Source organism: Rattus norvegicus, chromosome 9 (genome assembly GCF_036323735.1).
Source record: "Rattus norvegicus strain BN/NHsdMcwi chromosome 9, GRCr8, whole genome shotgun sequence".
In the NCBI taxonomy this organism is placed as follows: Eukaryota; Metazoa; Chordata; class Mammalia; order Rodentia; family Muridae; genus Rattus; species Rattus norvegicus.
In genome coordinates this window covers 74,017,837-74,027,886 of record NC_086027.1, presented here as the reverse complement: position 1 = coordinate 74,027,886, position 10,050 = coordinate 74,017,837, and the positions used below count along the sequence as shown (strand labels likewise).

General features: G+C 42.2%; 1 non-coding gene across 1 annotated transcript; it reads right to left on the bottom strand.

Moving 5' to 3' along the window:
• Positions 1–4,527: 4,527 nt before the first annotated feature.
• On the bottom strand, positions 4,528–4,608 carry Trnap-agg73 (transfer RNA proline (anticodon AGG) 73). The gene has a single exon. It is a non-coding gene; the product is annotated as a tRNA-Pro (tRNA).
• Positions 4,609–10,050: the final 5,442 nt, after the last annotated feature.

Here is a 10,050-nt window from a genome sequence, read left to right as displayed (position 1 = left end):
CTCTTCTTTGAAGTGTTTACTGTGTTTTTATTAAGCGTTGTTCATTTCTTTTCCTGTTGCTGTAATAAAATACCTTGGTAAAAGGGTTTTAAAGGAGATTAGTGTGGCTGGGAGTCAGGGTAACAGGAGCTTGAAGCAGCTGGTCCTGAAGCAGAGAGCAATGGATGCATGCCAGTGTTCAGCCTGCTTCTCTTTGTGCACAGTTCAGGACCCCCAGCCTAGAAACCAAGATGGTGCTTCCCATAGCACTTAGCAGAGATCAGAGAATCCCTTGCATGTATGCCCAGAGGCCATATCCCAGATGGTTCTAGGCTCTGTCACGTTGAAAAGTAACGCAGTCACAAACACTAGATGATATCCTAGCCTCAGGAATTTGATTTGAAAATATTTCTTCTCTTAAGAACTCCACTGAGTACCAGCGGTGGTGGTGATGCACACCTGTAATCCTGGCGCTTGGGAGGCAGAGGCAGGAGGATCTCTGAGTTCCGAGCCAGCCTGGTCTACAGAGGGAGTTCCAGGATGCCCAAGGCTACACAGAAAAACCCTGTCTCTGAAAAAAAAAAAAAAACAAAATAAACACAAGTGTTAGCTGGGGAGTGGGGTACATAAATTAACAGACAGGAAGAGAGGAATTGCTCTGGAAGCACACAGAGTAGTGCTTCAAGATCCTGCTTCCAGTGTAAGAGAGGACAGGCCTAAGGGGCTAAGAAACTATCAGCAGACACTGCATAAACTGAAGAATGTAGGCATTACCCTGTACGTTAATAGGGAGACAGTGAAGATTTCTAAGAAGGGAAAGCCATGATCATGTTTTCAAAATCAGTGCTCTTGTAAAGGATGTTTGGTGGAGGTAAGAGCAGACGACTACTCGGGAGGGAGGACGACTACTCGGGAGGCAAGTGTAACTAACACGTTATTTGAAAAGCATTGAAGAGTCAACTGGCAGGTGCACTCACGAAAATGGGGTGGAATTCTGAGACCTCAGAAATGATGGGTGGGGCTAGAGATATGGTTCGGTTCATAAAGTGTTGGTAAGACCTGAGGTCAACAGCAAATGCACCTAAGAAAAAATAAAGGTGGGTAGTGCCTAAGGAACAGCAATCATCCAAGGCTGTCCCCCAGCTTACCCATGCACATGTGCAGGTACCCATACATAAACACAAATTGAATGAGTTGGTTTCTCTGTAAGCAAGAGATGTGGGTGGGCAGTAGGAGCCTCCCCGGCTTCTTCCTCAACACTTAGAGAAGGCTCTCCTCATCACAGTATCTTTGGTGTAGGAGGCTCTGTGAATCTGGACTCTTCCACCTCAAAAGTCCATTAGGGCCAGTGAGTTAGTTCAGCCAATAAAAGCACCTGCCACCAAGCTTAACAACTTCAGATTGTCTTCTGGTACCCACATGTTAGAAGGAGAGATCGGGAAAGATGTCCTCTGACTCAAGCACACGCATGTGCCCCCCTCCCTGCCAAAAAAGGGACTAAAAAATGTAGAACAAAACAAGTCAATGAGTAGAGTGGCAGTCTCTCATTTTCTAGTCTGCCCTCCAGGCAAGCTGGAGCTTAGGCTATAGACAATGCCTGTACACGAGGCTTTTCAGAACCCAACAGGTAGTGATACAGCATGCACATCTAGTTCCTCGGTGCTACCCACAGGGTGAACCCCAATCCAAACCTGTAGTCATTGACTAGCTCTCTTACCAATAAAACCTCACGAAGTAGAGGAAACCCACGTGGCATGGACATTTCATCCCAGACAAAACAAGTTATAAACAACCATATCAACTCTTCTGACACGGGAGTAGGTCCTAGTATTCATCAGCCTTCCCAGATGAACCTAGGGCAATAGGAAAAAAACACATTGTTTCTAGCTAAAACTATTAGGAGAGCCAGACACACAACTTTAATCCCTCCACTTGGGAGGCAGTGGAGGGCTGATCTATGAGTTCAAGGACAGAATAGTCTGCAGAGTAAGTTACAGGACAGCCAGGTCTACACAGAGAAACTCTGTCTTAAAAAAAAAAACAAAAACAAAACAAAAAAAAAAACAAAAACAAAACAAAAAAAAAAAACAAAAACAAAAAAAACTGAAAAAAGCAAAACAAAACAAAAGTCTATTACAAAACCAGGAGACAAAAGCAATGCATATTTTAAACTTCGCTATAAAAATATCAGGTATTTTTACCAAAGGTCATAAAACTCATGACCTGCACTTGAAGCTGGCCTCAAACTCACTATCCTGCCTCAGTCTCTCAAATAGCCGTAATTACAGGCATGGATGGATCATCATATCTGCTCTCGAATGTCTTAGAATTAAGGTGGTTCTCTCTGAGGTCAAGGCCAGCCTGGTCTCAAACTGGTGAGATCCAGGACAGCGAGAGATACACAGAGAAACCCGGTCTTGAAAAAACAAACAAACAAAAAGTTCTAGATCTTAAATTTTACATTCACAAAATAAGTGTCACCTTGGATGACAGTGAGTGTCCATGGTCTCAGCTACTGGGAAATCTGAAGATTAGAGGATGGCTTGGGATCCAAAGTTTAAGATCAGCATGGGCAACATAACAAGACTGACTCAATGTACAGTTGTGTTTGGATTCACCTTGCCTTATGTAAACTTACTGACTTCGATCTACACTTTTGACTGGTAATACTTCAATAATTATTATAACACCTGTTTCACCCTTTATTGATGAGGTCATAATTTATGAAGCTTTGTGTTTAGGGTAGGACTTGGGAAGTAGAGTGTTTGCCTACTGGATACTAAGCCCTCCTCCGTTTAGTGCCCAGCACTGCATAAAATCAGACACAGTGGTACAGGCCTGGAGCTGAAGGCAGAGCATCAGAAGTTTAAGGTTTTCCCCTGCTACAGAGCAAAGCTAGGTGCTACATGAGAACCTGTTTCAAACAAACAACATAAAGGACAGATCCTGTTTCTATCATCGTTTGCTTCATAGGCCCTTCATGGTAGGCAGTAGTTATCATTACTAATGTGTTGTAAGGAAGGACATGATGGCATTGGAAGGAGCTTTGATTGAGATTACAGAATGTGTCAGTGGCCACTGGGGAAGGGACTAGGAGTCCTAACTTAGCAAGGCCTTGTCCCGCTTTACCTGTTTGTTTCAGGTTCAGAAGTCGAGGAGGAAGAAAGCAGTGTGGAACAGAAAGATGGCTTTGGACTGGGTGATCTCTTATCGCCTCCTGCCCTCAAAGATTCTGGGAGTCCCTCAAATGAGCGCCACTATATTGCCCAGGCCCAGCGTCTGGCCAAGAGCCAGTTAATGTCTAAAACAACGATCAGATCGCAGCTGCTGACTAATGTGTCCACAGGGTAATGGGTGATTTTGTAACCACGGGAGGGTCAGGGCTACTGACCTGGAAAATGGCTCCTCAGCAAAACGCTGGCAGCAGCGGGATTCAGGGGCATAGGAGGAGATTTCCAAATTTGGGGATCCTTACATTTCATAAATACTCTCTCCTAGGAGAATTTTAAATGGAAAATATTCAAGTTTTAATCTTAACAGCTAGAATCATAGCTCTCTGTACTCTCAATATATACATTCTGTTAAAGAAATATTTATATAATATTAGATTTTCCCTAAATGAAGGCTCTTCGTCTTCCTGCTAATCTGGAGATGAGCCTGAAACCCAGTAGAACAAAAACAAACAAACACACAACCCAGCAATGAAGGCTTGGAACGCTTGTGACAGGACTGACAAAAGCGAGCTAACGTTTATTGATTAATAAGCAATCTCACCCACTGTCCCTCATTTTACATCAGGGGACATGGAATTTTTAAACTGCTAAGCCGTAAATCAGGGATTCAAAAAAGGCAGAAAACTCTGGGAGCGTCTGTGGCCAAGCAATGATGCTTTATTGGAAAAGTAATTTTGTTTGTTTTTTTGTGTTTGTGGTTTTTGTTTTTGAAACAAGAGTTTCTCTGCATAGCTGTGGCTGTCCTGGAACTTACTATGTAGACTAGTCATGCCTCAAACCAGAGTTCTACCTGCCTCTGCCTTCTACATGCTAGGTTTTAAAGCGATAAAAATTCTAACATAGAAAACTTCTCTGAACTATTGGTGCAGCATAATAGACAGAAAACAAAGAAAAATTGTTCAACCAAGGGTCTAACAAAACAACCTTTTGATATATGTCTTAAGTCTCTGGACTTTCCAGACTTACCCTTAGACCTTGTCCAGGGCCAGCCTTTGTTTTGCATGAATTTTCTTAAATTGTCCACTATCCCTGACACTCTTCCTATGCTTTAGGGAAAGGACGATTGAGTTTCTGAATCATATTGGGCTGTAATTTTCCATTTCACACATTAATAAATTTCTGTGCTTTTTGTCTATTTATTCAATCTTTGTCAGTTTATTTCTGTGAGAAATGTGTAAAATGGAAAAGGTCTACAGAACCCAAAAGACAATAAATGGCGGGCGATTGTCTTAGTTAGGGTTTTATTGCTATGAAGAGATACCATGACCAAGGTAACTCTTTTTTCTTTTTTTTTTTTTTTTTTTTTGGTTCTTTTTTTCGGAGCTGGGGATCGAACCCAGGGCCTTGTGCTTCCTAGGCAAGCGCTCTACCACTGAGCTAAATCCCCAACCCCGACCAAGGTAACTCTTATAAAGGCATTTAACTGGGGCTGGATAATAGGTTCAGAAATTCAGTCCATTATCATCAAGGCAGGAGCATGGCAACATCCAGACAGGCCTGTAGAAGCTAAAAGTTCTACATCTTCCTCTAAAGACCACTAGGAGAAGACTGGCTCCCACATGGTTAGGAGGAAGATCTCATTGCCCATCCCAACAGTACATACTTCTCTAACAAAGTCACACTCACTCCAACAAAGTCACACCTACTCCAACAAGACCACACCTCCTAATAGTGCCACTCCCTGGGCCAAGCATATTCAAACCACCCCAGTGAATTTCTAACAAATCTAAGTAGAGGACAATAGTATGGGGCAAATCAAAAATGTTTATACTATGAATTTGGTTTTCTCTGATTAAATAAATTTTAGGGAACAGGGGAGATTATAGATAATTTATCATGTTCCTTTCTTAGAGGATCAAGTCAGGTCAATAAAGGAATTTGTAGAGTGTTTCTTTACTCCTCAGAGCATGAGGAGACCATAGGAACCTCATTCTGGTATGTTCCACAATCCTTCAGCAGCAAAGAAACAATATTTGGCATAACCTTTTCTAAGTCACAACACTAGTTACTTTATAGACAGTCCCTAACTATGTTTCCTTGCACTCTGACTCAAATTAAGCACCTCCCCCGCAAAAAAAAAAAACAACAAAAAAAAAAAACCTACAGAAGGAATATAGTATCCCTCTCAGGTATCTCAATATGTAAGGTGTTACTCACCTGGTAATGTAGAAACTGACTTGTTTCTCCACCATTAAATTACTGGACAGACACTATGTCTGCCTAGTGTTCTTCACCCATTGTTTTAGCTTCCTTTTATGTCCATCACACACTCTGAATGGTTGTAGAGAAGTATTTATGTTCTTATAGTCTACTGTATTGAACACTTCCCTCCACTCATCTATTTGATTAATGTACACCAATATAGACACACAGATTCTTGTTTTATCCTCTGGACTATAATAAATACACTATCATTATGCATTGTTGATGCTTAAACTGCCTCAGACTTTCCCACTGTGGATCTTATCAAATTATGCCCTCTTACCATTGTGCTGTATTTTATAAATGGTTAATGGATAAAGAAACTATTTGTTACATCATGACGCCTGACACCACAACTCACCTAAGTGAGGCTTCCTCTGAGACCAGCTTTCCACATGGGCTCTGTCTTCCACCGTCTAGACCCTCACTCCACCCCAGGCACTGGCTCCCACCATCTCAACAGAAAATACTGAGGACTGTGCTTTTCAAGAGTGGTGTCCATAATCCGACTTAAAACCTGAATGCCACTATAAAAAGCCAGCTGTGGGCTAGAAGAAAAGAAGGCTTGCAGGGCTCCTGACCCTTTGGAGACAAGTAGATAACTACATTTTATTTTATTTTAAGCTATAAAGTCAATGGGGTGTATACTCAGATGTTAGTCAGTGGGGTGGTATCACTGGGACAGGCAGTGGAGGGCTTCAGCATTCTGTCTCTTGAGAAGGGTCTTGATTAGAGCACCCTGTAATAATTTGTTAAGCTGCGAACTTGTTATGTGTGCTCTGCTCCTAAATGGACCGGACAATGTTATGGGGCCCTGTTTGCCCACCATGGCAAGGTTATTACCACGCTTGAAAGCAGAGCATCTGTGATGACAACCTTCACGAACCCTTCACAAGATCAGGGCTATTGCTATTCTCTAATGGATGAAGAGGGAAGAGGGTCATCAGTCCCTCACCTGAAGTTCCAGACTCCCATGAACTGCCTGGCTCTCAGAGCGACATGTGCCCTCAGTAAGATGCTAGGATATATAGGCTGTATGTGGTCTATGTAGCCTTTGGATAGCCATCATCCATGCTGCAGTGATGGATACCTTTTGGGGATATAGATAGATAGATAGATAGATAGATAGATAGATAGATAGATAGATAGATAGATAGATAGGACATAGCTCTTCCCCCGTACTTCTACAACTAAGCCTAATAAACTCATATTGCTTCAGCAAGCTGAATTTGGATTGACCCCTTTCTTTCATCTGTCCTTGGTGACACAGAGTGAATACACTCTTGCTCACATTTCTCCAGAAAAAGCAGCATAATAAGAAACACATACCAAATCTCTGGGTAGGCAGTACAGACCCATATCAGATAGACCCTTGTCCAAGAACTTCCTCTGCAGCACAGGGCTTTACTTCCCGGACCCTTGCCTGATAGAATGGCACAATTCCAGTCACATCATCTTTCACCTTCTCAAGCATATAATAGAGATTGTCTCTTAAGAAGTTGCTTTCTCCCTACCTACTCAACATAGTACTCAAAGTCCTAGCCAGAACAATTAGATAACAAAAGGAGGTCAAAGGGATACAAATTTGAAAGGACGAAGTCAAAATATCATTATTTGCAGATGATACGGTAGTATCTTTAAGTGACCTCAAAAATTCCACCAGAGAACACCTAAACCTGATCAACAACTTCAGCAAAGTGACTGGATATAAAATTAACTCAAACAAATCAGTAGCCTTTCTCTACTCAAAGGATAAACAGGCTGAGAAAGAAATTATGGACACAACACCCTTCACAATAGTCACAGAAAATATTAAATACCTTGGTGAGACTCTAGCCAAGCAAGTGAAAGATCTGTATAACAAGAACTTCAAGTCTCTGAAGAAAGATATCAAAGAAGATCTCAGAATATGGAAAGATCTCCCATGCTCATGGATTGGCAAGATTAATATTGTAAAAATGGCCATCTTGCAATCTACAGATTCAACGCAATCCCCATCAAAATTCCAACTCACAGAGTTAGAAAGGGCAATTTGCAAATTCATTTGGAATAACAAAAATCCAGGACAGTGAAAACTATTCTCAACAATAGAAGAACTTCTGGGTAAATAACCATCCCTGACCTCAAGCAGTATTACAGAGCAATCATGATAAAAACTGTATGGTATTAGTACAGTGACAGGCAGGTAGATCAATGGAATAGATTTGAAGACCCAGAAATGAACCCACACACCTATGGTCACTTGATCTTTGACAAATGAGGTAAAACCATCCAGTGGAGAAAAGACAGCATTTTCAACAAATGGTGCTGGTTCAACTGACAGGCAGCATGTAGAAGAATGCAGATCGATCTATTCTTATCTCCTTGTACAAAGCTCAAATTCAAGTGGATCGAGGATCTTCACATTTAACCAGATACACTAAAACTAACAGAAGAGAAAGTGGGGAAGAGCCTCGAACGCAAAGGCACAGGGGAAATTTTCCTGAACAGAATTCCAATGGCTTATGTTCTAAGATCAAGAATCAACACATGGGACCTCATAAAACTGCAAACCTTCTGGAAGGCAAAGGACACTGTCAATAGGACAAAATGATAACCAACAGATTGGGAAAAGATCTTTACAAATCCTACAACTAATAGAGGGCTAATGTCTAATATATACAAAGAATTCAAGAAGTTAGACTCTAGAGATCCAAATAATCCTATTAAAAATGGGGTACAGAGCTAAACAAAGAATTCTCAGCTGAGGAATATCAAATGGCTAAGAAGTACCTAAAGAAATGTCCAACATCCTTAGTCATCAGGGAAATGCAAATCAAAACAACCTTGAGATTCCGCCTCACACCAGTCAGAATGGCTAAGATCAAAAACTCAGATGACAGCAGATGTTAGCAAGTATGTGGAGAAAGGGGAACACTCCTCCATTGCTGGTGGGATTGCAAACTGGTACAATCACTCTGGAAACCAGTCTGGCAATTCCTCAGAAAATTGGACATAGTGTTACCTGAGGACCCAGCTATACCACTCCTGGGCATATACTCAAAAGATGCTCCAACATATAACAAGGACACGTGATCCACTATGTTCATAGCAGCCTTATTTATAATAGCCAGAAGCTGGAAAGAACCCAGATGCCCTTCAACAGAGGGAAGAATACAGGAAATATGGTACATTTACACAATGGAGTACTACTCAGCTATTAAAAACAATGACTTCATGAAATTCTTAGGTAAATGGATGGAACTAGAAAATATCATCCTGAGTGAGGTAACCCAATCACAAAAGAACACACAGGGTATGCAATCACTGATAAGTGGATATTAGCCCAAAAGCTCAGAATACACAAGATACAATTCACAGACCATATGAAGCTCAAGAAGAAGGAAGACCAAACTGTGGATGTTTCAGTCCTTCTTAGAAGGGGGAACAAAATATTCATGGAAGACTAGAGGGTAGGAAGGACTTGAGAGGAAGAGAGGAGGGGGAGGGGAAAGAGGGGTCAGGTATGAGAGGAGACAGGGATTAATGTGCTTATAAAAAGATAAAGATAGGGGGAATATGTTCTATGGAGGTGTGATGAGATATGGGGGAAGGGGGTGTCTCTGCAGGCCCATTCTGAGACAACCCTTCGCCTGAGGGACCAGCTACACAATAGTATAGTATAGTATAGTATAGTATAGTATAGTATAGTATAGTATAGTATAGTATAGTATAGAATAGAATAGTTTATTCAGAGCATGGGGAATGGCATTAAGAGGGTAGTTGGGGTAAAGAAAGGTGGTGGTGGGGAGTAGGGAAGTAGAGGCAGGCCATGAGCACATGGAGAGAAAGGGATGGAAATGGGAGGAGAAGGGACAAAGGGAAATGAGGGTAAGAGAGAAAGAGAGCAAAAGAGTGAGAAGGGGGCAAGCAGCCCTTTTTATAGTGTTAGGCATACCAGGCTATTGCCAGGTAACTGCAGGGTGGAGCTTAGACAGAATACAAACAGGGGTGATATACAGAGGGTCAGGAATTTGAACAGAAGTGTGTAACAATGGGGAATGGGGAACTGGGGGTAGCCACCAGCAAGTTCCAGATGCCAGGAAAGCAAGAGGCTCCCAGGACCCAACAGGGATGAGATTAGCTGAAAGGCCAACAAAGGGGAGGGAGAACCTATAGAGACCATATCCAGAGATTAGGCAAGGTTGGGGGATGGGGCCACCCACCCTTCTCAAAATTTTAACCCAGAATTGCTCCTGTCTAAAGGAAATGCAGGGACAAAGTGTTGAGCAGAGACTGAAGGAAAGGCCATCTAGAGACTGCCGCACCTGGGGACCCATCCCATATGCAGATACCAAACCCGTTGCTGATGCCAAAAAGTGCTTGCTGACAGGAGCCTGATATGGATGTCTCCTGGAAGCTCTACCACAGCCTTACTAATACAGATGAGAATGCTTGCAGCTAACTATCAGACTGAGCATGGGGACCCCAATGAAGGAGTTAGAGAAAGAACTGAAGGAGCTGAAGGGGTTTGCAACCCCATAGGAAGAACAACAGTATCAACCAACCAGACCCCTCCAACCAAAGAGTACACATGGAGGGACTCCTGACTCCAGCCACACATATCACAGCATATGGCGTTGTCTGGCATCGATAG